Here is a 19,069-nt window from a genome sequence, read left to right on the forward strand (position 1 = left end):
CCCAGCACAATACAGAACCAGGTCTTAATGACTATGTGTGTGTGTTTGTATGGGGGCACTCAAGGTCAGACAGAGAGTAACTTTGGATGTCTTTGATTTTACTGTCTGTGTTCATCTGTTTAAAGACAGCATTACCAAAACTCCATTTGGATTTGGCAACATTTGAATAAGCAGTCGGCATCCATCACCTCAGAGCCATGCACTTCTATTCTGTTCATCTCCCAGCTAGTGTTGCGATGCCGCGGTGCATTTTCCTCCGATGTGTTTACAGTCTTTTGCTCACACACATTGGCTTGTGCTTAGCTGTGTGTGTTGATCAAACCCACTGGCTGCACTTACTGAAGACAGAGCTCTCTAATACGTCTTCATCGTCTTCCAGAGGGACACTGGTTAGCCGCTGTTAGCTCATTAGCTGTCTGCAACAAGCAACCTGCCAGAAAGACAGGTCACCTGTACTTCCCTCTTCATATGTTTCCTTCATGCCTCGCTCTCTCAGCAGACACCAGGACGGACTGACAGATTGCCAGCGTCCTGTTGTGCTCCCCCCGCCCCCCTTGTGCCCTCTCCCCCAGTAGATAACGTGGGCCGGTGTACACGTGCAGACAGAGCTGCCTCCCCTCCCCTCCCCTCCCCTCCACTTCCCTTCCCCCCCGCCTCACACACACGGACGTGCTCTTTCTCCCTTCTCCCTCTATGTGCACACACGAGTTCTTGGCAGGATGAAGACCTTGCTTCAAGGGTTTACTCAGAGGCACAGGGACTCTCGTGTGCAGGCCGTTGCTCTGAGAAATAACACATAAACTGAGCGGCGGCAAGGTGCAGCAGCCCACTTTGCAATCAGAGAACATTTCGAATACTAATCAAACATGAGAGAAAATTTGAATCTAACTGAAGTGATACTGAGGAGCCATCAGCTCATTGATTAGCAGGACATCACGGAAATCAGTCTCTCTTTAGGACGGCAGATATGACAGCCATACTAGAAAAAATATTGATTCCACTGTTGGTGGTAAATTAGTATGATTCTGTATGTCTATGAAGGACACCAGTGACTTTTTACACTGGCTGGCTGGCAGTGTTGCTGACCTCTCCCCCTCCCTTGGATTACAAAAAAATGGATTCAATCCTGGATTAGAAGACTTACATAGTGAATACTATTAGTTCTTCCCGCTGTGACAGGCAACCTGTTCACATGCTGCAGTTTTATCACATCCCAATTCATTATGGTCCCTTTGTCAACATCTAAAATCTCCTTACTGGAGTCTTTTCACCCCACCTTGATGTGTGGTCATTCAGAACCGCTATAGAAACTTCAGGACTGCTTAATGGACTCTCAGACACAGTTCTTAAGATGCTGTGTCAGAAATAGAACTTGTGGAAATAGTGATTTTTGTTCTAGTTCTTCTAAATGGCAATGCTGGAAGGTAAAGTGAAATGTGAGATGCAAAATTGTTAAAAAAAAAAAAATCAGGATATCATGAATATTTTCAGATTGAGACAGTGATATTGTTTGGTTTCTATAGCAAATTTCTCCATTCATAACAACTGTATGTATTTACATTTATACAGACTTAAAATTGGGCATAATTAAGTGAATGTCTACTTTCAGTTACAAGTTTAAGTGACCCCTTTTGGTCATTTTTGTATTTGCTGGGAGTTAGCAGGAGTCGCCATACTGAGCTTAAAAACTGCTGTTCAGGCATCCTTTGGGTGATGCCTTCTTTACATCTTTACATACAGTCAATGGTGAAAACATCATCTTTTCCAACAGAGGTCTGCTTGCTTTAAACCGGAGGCAGGTATGAAGAGAAAGACGAGGTACCACATTTTTTATGTGAAACCAAAGTAAGAAGAAAGAAGCTGATTAGGGAAGAAGCTTTTCAAGAGCTTTACAGTTAAAAGAACCAGTTTCAACATTCAAAACAGACAGATTGTGTTTCCCCTTTTTAAAGGTAATTACAGCAAAGTCAAAATAAATAATTCAGTGTTTTGAAGGACATTTGTATCACAATCACTATAAAGAATAGGTTTGTACTAAGCAACTGGACGCTAGAAGTTTGATGGGGAGAAAAACACCAGCTAGCAGATAAAAATAATATTATTATTTATTGAGCATTTTTCTTAGCAATGTTAGAAAGTGCGAGACAAAATACAGTACAACAATAAAACAAGAATCAAACACCAATAAATAACAATAAATCAAAGAAGAAATGAAAATTTAAAGGCTTAAAAGTTTTTCTTAAAAAAAAAGTTTATAGAAAAAAAAACTATTTAGATTTCACAAATCACGTATATCATCCCAGAGTTTGGAGATCTGGACTGCAAAAGCATGGTAGTCTTGCCTATCAATCTGACTCTGGGGGTGACTGCAAAACCAATCCATTATCTTCTGATTCAAGATGATGCAGGCTCATATGGGGTTAGCTGATCTTTAATATATTTAGGGTTTGGTTGTGTACACCCTCAATAATAAAAACATAAAAATTTAATTTTATGTCTCCTTTTAACAAGTTAATGCATGTCTCACATGTTCCTAGATTATGTATTCAAAGTTTTGGATCCAAATGCCACACAGATCATTAAAGAAATGAATGAACTAAAGAAAGCAGTCCAGAGGAGGAGGAGGGGCCAGCAGGGGGTGGGGCCTATCCTGCTGTGACATCACAACATGCGGGAAACCTTAATAGTTTAATTGGAGACACTCCTTTAAGGGAATGGTCTTTTCTCATATTTGTTGGTCTGTAGACACACTGCACTTGTGAAATTCTGTTCAAACCCTATGAAAACTGGATTATGCTTTGTCAAGTAAGATGCAGATGTTGAGGTCTCAGAGAGGACTCAGGCTCATTATGGCCCTAAGGTAACAAAGGTTTTGAAGCCAGACAAATAAAGATCTTAAGAAGAAACATTATAAGTTAACCATATGATTATGCTTGCTGAAATATATATACATTTTTGAAGTGTTGATTTGATTAAAGTAATGATTCAGATGATTTATTATGTTCAGATTGAGAGGAATGATTTAAGAAGTGATTCTGTGTGAAGTAATCCTTGTTTAGGCTCTGTGTGTGCGTACAGGCCTCATAGGCTTGTGTGTCCAGGCCTTAAGAAAGCAGAAGTGCAGTAAACAACAGTCACCATGACTCGGCAGCCACAATGACATTGCAGCCTCCTCAGAAAAAAGGGAAGTTTGGGAAAAACCCAAAAGGGTGGGCTGAAATGTGTGTGTGTTAAACAGAATGTGGACACTGTGTATTTGCTGTAACAACATGACTTCTGTATTACTGCTGTATGTGATGACAAAGTTGATTGCATAAGTTAGACGGTGTCAGAGGGCGTACCTAGCCAGTTTTGTGTGTCTAGAGAGAGTATAAGAATGGGAGAGCAGAGACATTATACGGGAGACGTTCGCCGGAGCTGCTAAGAAGAGCTGCAAAGGGAACTTGGCCGGAGTTCTGAAGAATCTTCACCTTCCTCTTTTGCCCAAGAGACGGGAAGACGACGTGGGACTTAGGCTCCAGAGATCGCTGAGGACATCGTTGGAGGCAAAGTCTTTTTCTGACTTTGTTCAACAAGCGAAGACCACACTCTGCTAAACGGAGAGTCCTAAGAGGTTCTGCAGTTATCCAGAAGAAACCAATAGAGGGAAGAACCGACTACACCCGAAGAGGCAAAGGAGGCTACAGCACCGGGCTGTTCCCCTCCCCGGGGCTGGGAGACCCAGTGACCCACTACAGCCTGAACAGACGAGGGTTTTTCCATCACCACCATACCACAGAGAAGACAGCTGGGGCGTAAGCACTAACGTTCCAGCCGATTCCAGAGATAACTGCCAGACCACGATTGGCTTACAGGACTCCTCCGCTCCCCCTGCCGAGGGATAAGATCCTTTTGTTCACAAAGAAGACATCGTACCGAGTCCTCCGGACAACTGAGTGCTTTTCCCAGACGCAAGTCAAGACTGAGTGATACGGTAGTGGCCACGCTGTTCGCTCTCTCTCCTAAATTCAATAATTAGAGAAGATTGTCAGGTACGCTCAATTTAGTTACTTTAGTATCATTTTTAATCAGAAATAATTAATTGTTTTAATCATGAATTGATGCTGTGCTCTTGCTAAACTTGCTTAATAAAACGCTCTATTGCATTTAAAGAGAAGCCTAATGAAATTATTATAAACCACTGAAAATCTGCATAGTGGTAAAAAGTTAAGTTGATTGTGTGCATTCAATCCAATGGTTCTTAAAGGTTACTTAGTCCAAAGTGAGAGTGTTTAAACATTACCCCTGAGGTTAGTTCTTTCCAAACCTCTAAAACGAACCCAGGAATAGCACCAAGTGCATGCAAGTCCTTAGAGAGAAGCTGTCCGATAACGAATGTGAATGATAGATCAATTCTACTACTTAGAAAGGTTGCTTGGTGGGATAGCATTTATCAGATAAGAGGGGTGAGACATTCGGATTCAAGGCAGTTAGAACCTGGGCGAGTGTCTCTCGATTCCAGCTTAATTCATTCTGCTGAAACCTGTTAGGTGAAATACTGATAGGCAGATAGAATCTAACCCTTTAAACGGAGAGCTGGACCAAATTTAACCTGAGGCAAGGGTTAAAAAAGGCTAGACTGGCGAACAGCTTAGTATTCTTTAAAATGCAAGCATGAACAATGAATGGTGGCGTTTTTTGAAGCAATAGTCCTGGCAGCAGTAACTGACGGCGATGAAGGGAAGCCTGAGTAATACCTGTAGAGAGTACATCCATCCATTATCGAAACAGTGCTCAGTCCTCATTAGGGTTGTGGGGGGCTGGAGTCTAACTCAGCTAACTTAGGGTGAAGGCAGGAGACACCCTGGACAGATCATCAGTCTGTGGCTGTGTCCGAAATGGCATCCTAACGTACTACATACTGTGTACTATAAGTATGATTAGAATGCCAACCGTTCACACTACTACGTTTCCCATAATGCATTTCAAACATCCGACGACAAAAACCGGAAGTACGGCTATCAAATATCTCGGCTGAATGCCAGCTTCAGGTCGATTTTACGCTAACAAACAGTCGCATAATTAATGTGGCAATTTCAAGCCGGCACTCCTTATGCAGTTATTAGCCAGATTATGCGAATCGTTTCAATTGTAGCTGCAGGCTACTGGAGGTAGCTGCTACTTGTTCTGTATGCAAAGCGAGCTGCTGCAACTAGCTGCTAGCATTCAGTAGCACATTGTGAGGCGTCTGACAAATTTAAAACGTTGGTCAGAAAATGCCTATTTCTCAAATCTGTGGGGTGATTAGGATGACTACTTAACCACATAAAATAAAATAAAAATCGCCCCGGTCTGGCCACAGATCCCGCGGAGGCTTCCATTTTGGTAGGTAGCTCGCAAAGCATTATGAGGCAGTTGAGTATGACCAGTGTGGTCACCGCGCATACTTAAAAATTTTCTGGAAATAGTATACATCCGGGTATTTCTCGCGTCAGGGGCGATTCTAGGATCAGAGGTTTAGGGGTGCTGAGCACCCAGAGGTGCCCAGCCAGGCAAGATAAATTTCTTCATTGTTTTGTACGTTTTAATGCAGTTTCACTCCCACATTTGCGAAAGAAAAGCATAACACTTTTTGAAAAGGTCTGTGACTAAACCATCCAATCTGATAAAGTTTATTTAAATGCTGAATCACCGCAAAGGAGGAATGCACTGGAATCTTAAAAGAAACATATCGTAGTCCTAATTTCTGGGAAAAGACGACTCATTTAGATACAGCAGCTCCTCAACATACACATAAACAGCATGTATGTTTCTGGAGTAAACCAGTCCCCTATACCAAGCACCAAAAAACAAACAAAAAAAATGGACCTCGGACTTATTTTTTGACTTTTATTTGAAATGTGATGCAAAGCATTTCTTTCCCTGGTCTGCACGCTCTCATCTCTCAGAGTCTCTCCTTGTTCTCTTCCTTTTATAGTGAAATTAAACAAATAGAAAAACAAATAGATAATTAGGAAAATGAAATGAAGATGTTCTGTTTAGAATGAAGTCCACTGATATCTGTTAAGTGTGCTTCTGGAAAGTATTTAATGTGGGGAGAACACATAACCTCCATGACATATATGTAAAATTATATTGTGAAAGGATGTTTTTCTTTGTCATCTTAACAGTTACTGTTTTGCTTGCCACTATTCTCTGTTTGTTTTCTTACCTGGTTCTTCCTGACTTTGCCCTCTCTCCTCTCCTTCCCCTTTTTCATCTCTTCCTCTTTGGACTGGCAATCATACACAAATAGATTGTATTCAGCTAGAGGAAAAATTATATAAATATGAAAAAAATACCAATAAGAATACAAATAAATAACATCCTCTCTATCTCTTTGTAATGTCAATCTAAAGGCAAATAACCAAACAATGTGTTTTATATCTGATAACAGATATAAACACTGATATACCCAAAGGAAAAGAAAATTCAAAAAGAGATCTCAAAAATGTTTCATTTACTTCTCCTAGACAACTTTGAGATCTGTGTGACACCAAACTGAGACTAAGGCTTATTTCTCCTGTGTCTCTTTTTTTTTCTCCAGAGCAATAAGATGCACTAAATCTCAGTTTGGTCTCCTTTAAAGTTTCAGAAGAGATCTCAACAAGCTCTCATATAATTCTCAGAGTTTCTCAACTTTTCTGTCTCTTTGTGATCTCAGGCAGAGAAATCAGAGAGCTCTCTCTAAGAACTCCTTCTCTTCTCATCCCAGCTTCAGTTCATGCATCGCATACTAAGCTCAGAGAGAACAAATGAAGAGATCTCCACAAGCACTCATTGAATTCTCAGACTCAGATCAACGTTTTGGTTGTTTTTAATCATCTAGCATGTTGACTTTATTGTAATCCACATGATTTTTTAAATTAATTAATAAAGATTCAGATTACTTTATTCATCCCAAAAGGGAAATTCATTTGTCTGTCAGCTCATCTGCTATTTGCTATAGAATTATAAAGCCTGATCGCTGTGGGTACAAAGATCTTCTATATCTCTCCGTCCTGGAGTCATGAGAGAGGCCCATCACGATATTATGAGTGGATGATCCGTGTTGTTTAGAATGATAAATCCAGTCAAGTGGGAAGAGAGGGTGACATGATTGAAGTCACCATATATTATTGTAAGTGCCTCAAGCTGTTTAGGCTGTATCCTGGCAACTTCTTATTTGTTGCAGCATTTGTAAGGTGTGTGTGTGCAGATTAATATGCGCATAGGGTGGCATAGCTCAGTGGGTAGAGTGGCTGTCTCACACCCAGAAGGTTGTGGTTTGATTCCAAGTCTGTTGTGCTCATGTGGAGGTGTGAGTGAGCGAGTCTCACATATTGCTCCGTAGGAGCTCCACTATTGTTCATTTTCTTTTCCAGAGGAGAAATAAAGGAGCCATTAAAAACACTGTATTGAGATTAGCAAGGTATCTCCCACAAGTCTCAAGTATGACTCCCTCTAATTATCCTGTCTCACCTATTTCTCCTAGTGAATTTTAGGAGAAACGTATGAGAAACCTTTAGACAAAATAGAAACTAAAATGAGGCTGACATGAGAATCTCAAATTTGTCTCCTGAGCTGTAGAAGAGCAAGCTTTGAGCAGTAAAATTTTCCTCTGGGCATTGATCCAACTTACAACATTACTCTTGATAGACAGACCATTTGATCTTACACTCTTACCTGAACCTGGCTCTTTTCTTCGAAAAAACAATCTTATGTCCATGATGAGGCTGTCTGTCTGCACACACACACAGTAGGAGTTATAATGTTAATGGGCATCCGGTCAGTTAGCTAGTCAGTAGCACCTTGGCTTTAATATTAATTCATGCACTGACACAACAGCTAGCTTCTCTCAGTCCAATTCAAACAGACACTGACCACCTGTAACGTTTGCTAGCTAGAAAAAACATAAGCTAACTCCTACCTAACAACATAAACAGTAACCTTTGATTAAATGCAGCAAAAATGAGGACTGATAATGATAATAATGTGTTGGTATAGAGTGGTAGAAGTTCAAACCAGGTACTCACACCACCATGGCACATTACCTTCTGTGGGGCAGCGCTTAGCTCTGCAGGTAGCGGCTCAGAGCCCGAGTTGGGAAAGTTGAGCAGGATCAAACCATTTTGAGGCAAGATGGGGGGAGGGGGGTGCTGTATTTTTGTTGTTAAAACATTATGTATCAACCAAGTACTGTATGGTTTTTTACACTTTTTTGGTTTGTTAAAAAAAAGGACATGCGATATAAAAAATAAAAATAAAAATCTTTTAAATTTTAGGGGTGCTGGGATTCAATTTGGTGAAGCACCCCCAAAAATGGGCTAGAAACGCCTATGTCTCGCGTACTCAATCTTTTCATACTATCTAATGTGAACACACTACATACTTATTTTGACGTCACACGTAGTATGAGTAGTACGTTAGTATGCCATTTCGGACACAGCCTATCACAGAGCTACATATAGAGAGACAAACAAGCATACTCACTTTCACAATGGACAATTTAGAATCACCAGTTATCCTGAGCATGTTTTTGGACTGTGGGAGGAAATCAGAGTACCCGAAGAAAACCCATGTATACACAGGGAGAACATGCAAACTCCATGCAGAAAGATCCCAGGAAGGCAGAAATCCAGAGGGGACAAAACAGCATGATCATCCAGTAGTAAACTATGAGTGTATGAAGAAGTGGGCTTCCTCATGCTTCCACATTTTTGGGCTCATTTAGAATGCGCATTAGTGTTTGTCTCCAGTGGAGCTGGCTGAGAGTAGTCACGTCCGAGATCAAGTTGGCTGACATCCTGTTGGCTCCCAGCACACATAAATGGGGTAAAGAAAAAAATCATACCGTTTTTTCTAACTGCTGTGTTTACACGGACAGATTTTACCTGCACTTCACTCACAGCTTCATCACATCTTTTTACAAGTAACGAAAACATGACCTGAACCACAAAAATGAGACCTACATTAGAATGAAGGGGAATTATTCTTTAAACATCACTTTACATACCAGTGTAAATTTCCACCTGTCTTTAAATTTGTGTTAAATGCTCTCACATGTAACAGATCATGCTGATGTTTGATGCCTGTGTCCCGTGATCTGTTGCAACTATAGTCAAAGCTCCAGCCCAACATCCAACTCTCTTCCCCGGATGTTGTTTTCCACTTTTGTGCATTTATGCATCAATAAATCTAAGGTCAGGATAGCATTTAGAGAAATTTTGTAAAAGTTTCACCTGACCTCACTGCACACTGAAGGCACCCAGCCCTGAATAATCTACAGTCAGGATCCAAAAGTGAAAAAAGTGAAGCGCACAGAGAGCGAGCAAAGCAGCTCAGCTCATCTACATGTCAGACTCCAGTTACATGAGAGGTGAGCTCACTTAACAGTATTTCTGCCTCGCTGCTCTTCATCACAAGGAAGTGGTCAAACAGATCAGTGACGGAGGGAGTGACCCGGAAAACGTGACTCGCTCATAAACACACTGTAGCATTTGGCACACTGAGAACCTGAACGTGTAATGTAATATGCTGCCGAGTTTTGCTGTGACTAATTGTAACCTGTGTTCTCCAGCTGAGGAAATCTATCTATGGAAGGGAACCAACAAAATCTCAATTTCAGAGCATGATGATCTTTTTCTGTCTTTTAATAGCACAGAATTGAGAGGGGGAATCCTAATTATCAGCAGAAGACTTTTCTTACCAGCCGTCACTTGAGTTACAGGACAAGATATCACCAAGTGATGCTGACGTGTAAACATCAGGTGGCGCAAGCTGGACCAGCCAGCTGGAGCTTCTTGCAAGGCCATAAAAGATATTTTACTAGGGCGTGAGCAATAAAGCTGTTCACGTTGGCGGCCTGACTAGCAATCGGCCCCGTACAGCTGTGGGTAACACTTCAGACATTAATGAGAATATGATTGATCACATGGAGAGTAATTGAAATTGATTAATCATTTGAGAGTTGGAACTTAATCTCTCCGGTCTCCAGGAGTTATAGAGGTTATGAGACAGCAGTGAGATTCTGCATTATCATGCGTGCCGTAGGCAGCCCAACAGAGGCCAACAGAGCAGACTGTGATCAATACTCACAGAGACAGACCTGAGAGGCTCGGCCCTGACAGCTGATTTCCATTCCCTTGAGGGTTCAAAAGTAGTGCTGAGGTATTTGTTGACATCTTTGAATTGTACCTCCAGGGAACGCTTGATCTGATGGATAACATGCTCCGTGTGGGCATGGCACTGGCGGCTATCAGAAGTTAGACGTTGCATAATTTGACATTGCGTGCCAAAACTTGAAGATTGGAGTGATAAGCACTCACAGGCGGAAATGTATGCACACCCACCACATCTGGCTCATCTGGCTACACACTCTTACAGGAAGTGGATTAGAGAGCTGCTTGGCTCGTCGAGGACAAGCCCACAGAGAATATCTATAATCTTCACATCCACAAATCTAATAGAGATCGTGGCAGTTGCGCTCTGAGATCTGATTGAGGGAACCAGCTGTTATAGAGACACAGCCAGAGAGCATAGACTCGCCAAACATCCAAAGAGTTTATTTAGCACATTGGCTGTATTGGCTAAAAAAAACAAGACTGAACTATTCCAAGTATCTCTTCATAGCAACAAGATCAGATTTCATGACATCAAGCGTCCACATTATGGCCATATGTTACCTTTGTGCCAACTTTAATAGCAGGCAGTGATGCTAAATGCCCTCTTGGATTGTTTGAGCATCCATTTGCATTTTAGAGTTGCTGTGTTCTCTCAGTCCGAGTCTCCTGGCACACGATCGCGTCATGGCTAAAATAAACCATCTGAAAGCTCTGAGGCTTACAGCCCTTCTGTCGCTCACGTAGTAGGTGGGCAGAGGAAGCTTGATTTTTAAAGATAATTCCTCTCCTGTCAGGTTGCAGCAAAGACCACTTATCTAATTGGAAACATATTTACATATGCATAGGGAGAGGAATATATAGAGGGAATGTTTATGCAATAATTTGGAGAGTTGATATTCAACATTTTTTATTTTTATTGTCTTTCAAGGATCGTTTGGCGTTATTACAACTTAGATCTTATGTTTGTAGTTTGACTGGCACTAACTGAAGGAATTGCTAAGATCTGGAAATTGGACGATGTCACTAAAAAGAGGTCAGACGTGGGACAAGAAATAAACAGATGGACAGAAAGGCTGCTGTTAAACCAATTTATCTAAGACACTTTATTTGGAGGTAGAACTGAGAGTAAGTGCAGTCAAAATATCAGATATAAAATGTTACAGGAAAACATTTGGTGTCTCATAACAATGAAGTTACAGTTGAACCAGAAGGTTTTGATAGTGATTTCATTGTTTCACTTTAATTTTCTCTTCCAAGTAAGTTTGATTAATCAGGGGTACTTGCAAACTCATATGACTGCTCATGTTTCTGCCATGTTTGACACTCTGTCTTTTAAAGATAGTGAATTTAAAACAATACATTTTGTTGCAGGGGCTGTGCTAAAAAGTCTACAACAATGTTTCCATAGCATAATTAATGTTCACGTTAGAAAATTGATGGAAAAACCAGATAAAAGAAAAAATACCTTCAATTTTGCAAAAAGGTTTATGCACTCACTTGAGGTGGTTTTTGACTTTCTTGAAACAGAACAGTTAATAGATAGATGATTCCAGATAGATACTTACCCTATCTTACCCTCTCAGCTTGCATACAACAACAAAACACAAAAAGACAAAACAGGCGGGTAGGAATCCAAATTAACATTAAGATTAAAGGTTAGTATATACTCTAATACAAAACTTGCTCTACAATACTATAAACACTTCTAATTTTAAAATCTATAGTGTTTTAACAGTCAATATACAGTATTTACACATTTCAAGGCATGGTGATTTAAAATGATTTTGACAGGTGGTAAGAAAACAGTTGTAGTATAAGGGGCATAAACATTTAACAGTCACATTGGATCAGTCCTATCATGATCATGATAATGGTCAATGGACACCCTTTCTACTCTAGTCAACAATAAACTCACATAACTGATCAACTGCTCCAGTTTTTTTTTCATTCTCTTTGTTTCTGGTCAGCATGAAACATATATCAGCTGCCGTGAAAGAGTAATCACAATTTCCCCACATTAAAAACAGTGACTAAAGACTTCTCTCCATTTTATTTTGGTAAATCGTCACAGTTTAGTTCTATTCTTATTCTCTAGGGCTGTTTAGCAGTTACGTAAATGCTCAGAATGCGTTAATAACATCTTCAGTGCATGTATGCAATGCAGTTTTCAAAGTGAATTCCCATGGATTATTAAAATGATGATGTACTAAATTGTGAATTTAGCTGCTGAGCTTTTAAATTAAATTCCTAGGGGTCTACATATAAAATGTACTCACTTTACCAATTCCATGCCTCACTCCAAACTAAGTTGAAAAGCTGGAAGCCTTGTTATTCAGTTAATGTGATTTAGGGCAACAAACTATCCAACTTTTCATGTGGTCTCTTAAAGCCACACCTGACTCTTCCAGATAGGGCTAGCAGAGCAATATCACTTCAGGAGATTTTAGATCCCAGTAAACAAAGATGTTGATGACATTTCCAAAACAGCCTGATTGAAGTGCAATTTATTGACTTTATTCACCTTGCCTAATATTCTACTGTCTCTTGCCACATTACGGAAGCTAAACTGATGCTGCTACATTCCCAGATTTAAGCACAAAACTTGGGTGTAGTGTTATAACTGACAGATGCAGCTTTGACAAGATCTCCTTGAAAGCCGTTTCTTTGTTTTTCTGTTAAGATTTCCAAGGGCAATGATGAAATTTTATCTCAAGATCCCCTGTTGTGTTGTTGTTTTTCTTTCACTCACATATTTTTGCATAACCGCAATGGTGCCCACATTTCTCAAATCATCTCCTGACTCTGTCACTTCCTCTAGGAAGTCACAGTGACACTTCTTTGTGTCATTTCCCCACAGCCTGTTCCTCAGAAAGGATTCCCTCCCCATATCCCATTTATGCCCCAGTTTAAATGTTGCCTCCTCTGCTGTGTTTTAGCCCCAAACCTCTGCTTCACTCTCCATCCTCCTACTCAAAATGCAAAACACAACAGAGATACAGTAAGTCTATCAAAATCAGCCACAGCATGGTGCACCCAGCCATGTATCAGGGTTATTATTCTGTAACATATTGTAAAAAGGATGTCTAAGGTGGACGCTGAAATTCCTCTGCCTATATTTGATATATGTATCCACAAGCACACTTAGTCACAGGAAAATCAAGCTTTTATCAGCTAAATGAGGTCTGCTATAGCAGGAATAGATCAAACACATATAGCAGGGGTCCAAGAACAGGAAATCACTTTGAAAGCATGCATTTCCAAATAACTGTGCCTTGTCAAGTTGATTTCAGCAAGTTTCATTTTAATGTAATATACCGCTGTCCTTATTAAAAAGTTCCTGCGATCAAACAGCATGAGCACACAGGCATGTGGCTCATTAGCCCTTCAGCTTACAAAGTTAGCAGGTTTGATTGTTCTTTTCAGATACCTGAAGTTTAAAGTCTCTAAGAAACAACTTTTTCTGTCTTAATGGCTGTTACATGAGTTGCTTTCTTACAAGCTATGTGTTCTAATTTGGTATTTAAAGCTAAACAGCATCTTATGTTGTTTACACTTTGCAACATTGCAGTCAGGTGACAATTTTTGTAGCAAAACTATTCAAAATCACGGCTACTACAAGGGACAATAAGCCAAATTTGAGGAGAAGCACAACTTGAATTAAAACTCCTGTCTCAAGCTCTGTGTTTTCATTCTCAATAAATTCCTTTGACACGAGAAAGTGTGCACTGTTACTCCCATTTCAATAATAATCATGCCTTGTGCAGCTTTGTAGTATGACCTTCTGGAAGTGCTATAGGTGTGATCATACAATTTTTTGAGTGAACTAGCTTATTTCAAGCAGACCCTGGTCTAGCTCCAGTCTGTCCTCCCTCATGTATTTGAATATGTTCTTTACTTATTATTTTAAAGTCAAATTGGCCAGCAGTGCCTGAAAAACCTCAGAAAGTCATTTAAAAACACTTCAGAGACTCGTCAAAAAGTCTTCCTGAAAAATTAAAAAGATTTTTTGCTACCCTCCTAAGCTGTGCTTGCTGGGGTCGAGGCCTTTGAATCTGCCCACTCCACTGAGTGGAATGGAAGCTGCCATATTTCTCTGGATTTGGAAACAGTCAAAACTGCCAGTGATTTCTAAGTAGCACAGTGAGTATCTTCATCCTCAGCTCCCCTGTAAGGTTAATCCCATGGACCTTAAAAGTCTACAGCCATGACACTGATTCTGAGAGATTTTATTTTTCACACAGTAAAGCTTTTAGCTATATTAGCATGATACTGGTGATGTTTTGCAGGTAAAATGTTTACAATGTGTTAAGGTTATTATTTGAGTGCGCAGTCCTCTACTGTGTATGGAGGATAAGTAGAACACATGGTATCTTCTTCTTTAGCCTCTCTCGGCATATTTATTTATCCATAAACTTGAACTGCCGTCACTCTGTGTGATCTCATCATAACTCATACGATAACAACATAAGAACATACAGTGCTCCGGTAGAATGTGATGACGTCACCTTCATCACGTACCCTGAGTGGCATTCTACCGTAATTCATATAGAATAATAATTTAGATTGAAAATGTTTAAAATATGCTTAATTTCATTTTAAAGAATTCATGCTGATTGTTATATTTCATAGAATGCGTAACTTAGTTAATATACAGTGCATCCGGAAAGTATTCACAGCGCGTTACCTTTTCCACATTTTGTTATGTTACAGTCTTATACCAAATCGGATTCAATTCATTTTTTCCCTTAAAATTCTACACACAACACCCCATAATGACAACATGAAAAAAGTTTTTTTGAGATTCTTGAAAATTTATTAAAAATAAAAAACTAAGAGACCACATGTACATAAGTATTCACAGCCTTTGCTTAATACTTTGTTGATGCACCTTTGGCAGCAATTACAGCCTCAAGTCTTTTTGAATATGATGCCACAAGCTTGGCACACCTATCTTTGGGCAGTTTTGCCCATTCCTCTTTGCAACACCTCTCAAACTCCATCAAGTTGGATGGGGAGCGCCGGTGCACAGCCATTTTCAGATCTCTCCAGAGATGCTCAATTGGATTCAAGTCCGGGCTCTGGCTGGGCCACTCAAGGACATTCACAGAGTTGTCCTGAAGCCACTTCTTTGCTATCTTGGCTGTGTGCTTAGGGTCGTTGTCCTGCTGAAAGATGAACCGCCGCCCCAGTTTGAGGTCAAGAGCGCTCTGGAGCAGGTTTTCATCCAGGATGTCTCTGTACATTGCTGCATTCATCTTCCCCTCTATCTTGACTAGTTTCCCAGTTCCTGCTGCTGAAAAACATCCCCACAGCATGATGCTACCGCCACCATGCTTCACTGTAGGGATGGTATTGGCCTGGTGATGAGCAGTGCCTGGTTTCCTCCAAACAAAACGCCTAGCATTCACACCAAAGAGTTCAATCTTTGTCTCATCAGACCAGAGAATTTTTTTGCTGATGGTCTGAGAGTCCTTCAGGTGCCTTTTGGCAAACTCCAGGCGGGCTGCCATGTGCCTTTTACTAAGAAGTGGCTTCCGTCTGGCCACTCTACCAAACAGGCCTGATTTGTGGATTGCTGCAGAGATGGTTGTCCTTCTGGAAGGTTCTCCTCTCTCCACAGAGGAACGCTGGAGCTCTGACAAAGTGACCATGGGGTTCTTAGTCACCTCTCTGACTAAGGCCCTTCTCCCCCGATTGCTCAGTTTAGATGGCCGGCCGGCTCTAGGAAGAGTCCTGGTGGTTCCAAATGTCTTCCATTTACGGATGATGGAGGCCACCGTGCTCATTGGGACCTTCAAAGCAGCAGAAATTTTTCTGTACCCTTCCCCAGACTTGTGCCTCGTCACAATCCTGTTTCGGAGGTCTACAGACAATTCCTTTGACTTCATGCTTGGTTTATGCTCTGACATGCACTGCCAACTGTGGAACCTTATATAGACAGGTGTGTGCCTTTCCAAATCATGTCCAATCAACTGAATTTGCCACAGGTGGACTCCAATTAAGCAGTAGAAGCGTCTCAAGGATGATCAGTGGAAACAGGATGCACATGAGCTCAATTTAGAGCTTCATGGCAAAGGCTGTGAATACTTATGTACATGTAATTTCTTTGTTTTTTATTTTTAATAAATTTGCAAGACTCTCAAAAAAACTTTTTTCATTTTGTCATTATGGGGTGTTATGTGTAGAATTTTAAGGGAAAAAAATAATTGAATCCGATTTGGAATAAGGCTGTAACATAACAAAATGTGGAAAAAGTGAAACGCTGTGAATACTTTCTGGATGCACTGTAAAAAGAGACTTTTACTATGCAACGTAATTTCGGCTTCCACTACGTAATACGTCATTTGATTTTGCCTGCATGCACGTTACATTCAGATTGCAACTGGAGATGATGGAAGCAACACAGTTTTTTGACCGTCTGTACTAGGGATGTGCGGACTAGTCGTTTAATTGTTTAACCGCCGACTCATTTATTAAACGTTTAGTATTTTACTAGTCGGTTAAACGCGAGTGTGCCCCCCCACCCCGACCGGGCGCCACCATGCAGCTCTACGCTCGGCCGTGCGCCGCACGCTCGTCCCGTCTGGGCTACCTGGTTGATCCTGCCAGTAGCATATGCTTGTCTCTTTTTTCAACCCCCGCTATCCCCCTCATCATTAGCGGTGTTTTGACCACTCCAGCTACACCCACCACGTCCCTTCCTGCCACCCCGAAGCAAAGCATCGGCTCCAGTATGTGCTGCTCGTGGACTGTCATGGCGCACCGACCCGCTGCCGTTACGCACAGACGCAGCGGCACTTTCTGTCTCAGTGGACGACTGAACATCTTCATCAGAGGGTGAATATTCCTCTTCAGAATATGAGTAAGCCATTACTTGACAAAGCACTTTGTCAGCATTGACCAGACCTCTCGGTACGGTGAGTTTTCTCACTCTAAAATGTGCCGTCTTGCGCTCTGATACGCTCCGACGGCGAGTCTCGTCTCCTCGGTTTTCAAACTCTGTAAACTCCAAAACTTTGAATGAAAACACCCCTACAACTGATGCTCAGATTGAAGTTCCAGATGTCCGCCATCTCCTGGTGTACGGTGCATGAGGCACACGAGGCAGTATATTTGAAGCTATGGCTTATGTTGAGCAATGTTGCTTGTCGCAATATTGTGACTTTGGCGCTTAAAGGGTGAAATTGCAAGTTTTCCGAACCGACTAGTTCGGAAAACCAATAAAACTAGCGACTCGTCGGTTCGGAAATTAGTCGAAATTCCCATCCCTACTCTGTACCGAGCCTTTTAGTTTTTTCTGTAAATGTATTTTTTTTTTTGAGTTCTTTAAGTAAATATCTTAACAGAAGACATGGTTTTAGTCGAGTGATTCAAATACTGGTTGTTAGACAAGCTGCAAAGGTGGTACAACGAACTTTGAAGACACAGAGTGCCACTACGTGAAGTTAAAAAACTCGCTAATGGAGCCTCTTTGCCTGGATTAACTGGATAACGCGGCTGAAGAGAAAAGAAGCTTGTGCCTCGCCGAGAGAAATTGGAACTGAAAAGGGTAACTCTTTGGAATTATTCCCCTGGAAAAGGTAACGAAAAGGCTTCTTTATCTTTGGATATTGTGAAGAAAAGATGTTACACTGGTGAATGAAGGAGTTCGGATAAAATCGAAAATAAAAACCTATCGATAAAATTCCGTGGATTCAGTTTAATTGCTTGAGGCAACACGTGTGCATATCAGTATTGGATTCGGTCAATGTGGAGCTTTTTGTGATTTTGGACAGTCTGTTTGCACTCAGTTATAGAAGAAAGGCAACTTTGAAGTAAGTGCTTCAAACTTTGCATACTGCACATTAACTCCGCGATTAATAAGGATGGCTGACGGAGATGACACGTGTGGCGGGGATGGATTGGAACAGGGGAGAGCACGCAAGTTAACCCAGAAGGGCGTGGAGGAAAGATTTCAATGGTTAATAGCGTTGAGGAAACGAACGTTAGCAACTCTAACCAGCCAAATTAAAGTGATAGAGGCATTGAAGTGTGACACTCAAAATGTGGAAAATGTACAGCTTAAGATGGAGAGTGATTTTGCACAGTTTCTAAACGAATTCAATAGGCTCAATAGTGAAGTTTGCAGTCTGTTGTCTGAAGATGAAAAAATTCTTGACCAAAATAATTGGTATGAGCCTAAAATGGATCAGATAACAGGCTTCATGAAAGCAATTAAAAGATGGCTGGCAGAAGTGCATGATTCCACAGAGGAGGAAAACTTGCAGTTAGAGGAACCTACTGAACAAGTGACAAATGAACAAGATGCTGTTTTGCCCAGTGACAGTGTTTCACAGATAGGGGTCGGCAATGTTGAAAAGGCTCATTCTCATGTAAGTAACACCTCCAACACATCACGTCTATCGTCCACTCCTGCTCGTCAGGAAGCAGAACATGCAGCTCTACTGAAACGGGCGGCTGCGCTGAAGAAAAAACAAGCACTTGAATTCCAAGAAATTAGAATTAGAGCTGAAAAAGAAGAATTAGAATTGGAGACTGCATTAGCTGAAAGCCAAGCAAAGATTCAAATGCTTAAGGAGTATGAAACTTTGGAAGATGACAGAAGTAGTCACGTGCGAAAATCAGTAAGTGGGAACATAAAGACAGAAAGAGTTAGCATGTCGCTACCGCAACCTGCTACAACGAATGTTCAAGCACCAAGACAAGTGCAGCGCTCACAATTACCACAACTCTCACAGCCAGTCTTGAACCAAAGTCCTAGAACACAAACAGGTGATGACATTGTGTCAGTCATGCAAAGGCAGAATGCAATTGCTGAGTTGCTCGTAAAGCAACAGCAGCTTTCGCAGCTACCGACAAAGGACATTTCTGTGTTCAAAGGTGATGCACTAAAGTTCAAGTCTTTCATGAGAGCATTTGAACATGCCATAGAGCAGAAAACAGACAAT

General features: G+C 41.0%; 1 long non-coding RNA gene across 2 annotated transcripts; it reads right to left on the reverse strand.

Moving 5' to 3' along the window:
* Positions 1 to 5,854: 5,854 nt before the first annotated feature.
* Positions 5,855 to 8,230, reverse strand: LOC127531124 (uncharacterized). Of its 2 annotated transcripts, XR_007938072.1 has the most exons (3): positions 7,684 to 8,230; positions 6,191 to 6,285; positions 5,855 to 5,947 (listed from the first exon to the last, which is right to left on the reverse strand). It is a non-coding gene; the product is annotated as an uncharacterized LOC127531124 (long non-coding RNA). The 2 variants fall into 2 exon arrangements; XR_007938071.1 differs by having other exon boundaries at positions 5,855 to 6,285.
* Positions 8,231 to 19,069: the final 10,839 nt, after the last annotated feature.

Source organism: Acanthochromis polyacanthus, chromosome 19 (genome assembly GCF_021347895.1).
Source record: "Acanthochromis polyacanthus isolate Apoly-LR-REF ecotype Palm Island chromosome 19, KAUST_Apoly_ChrSc, whole genome shotgun sequence".
Lineage (NCBI taxonomy): Eukaryota > Metazoa > Chordata > Actinopteri > Pomacentridae > Acanthochromis > Acanthochromis polyacanthus.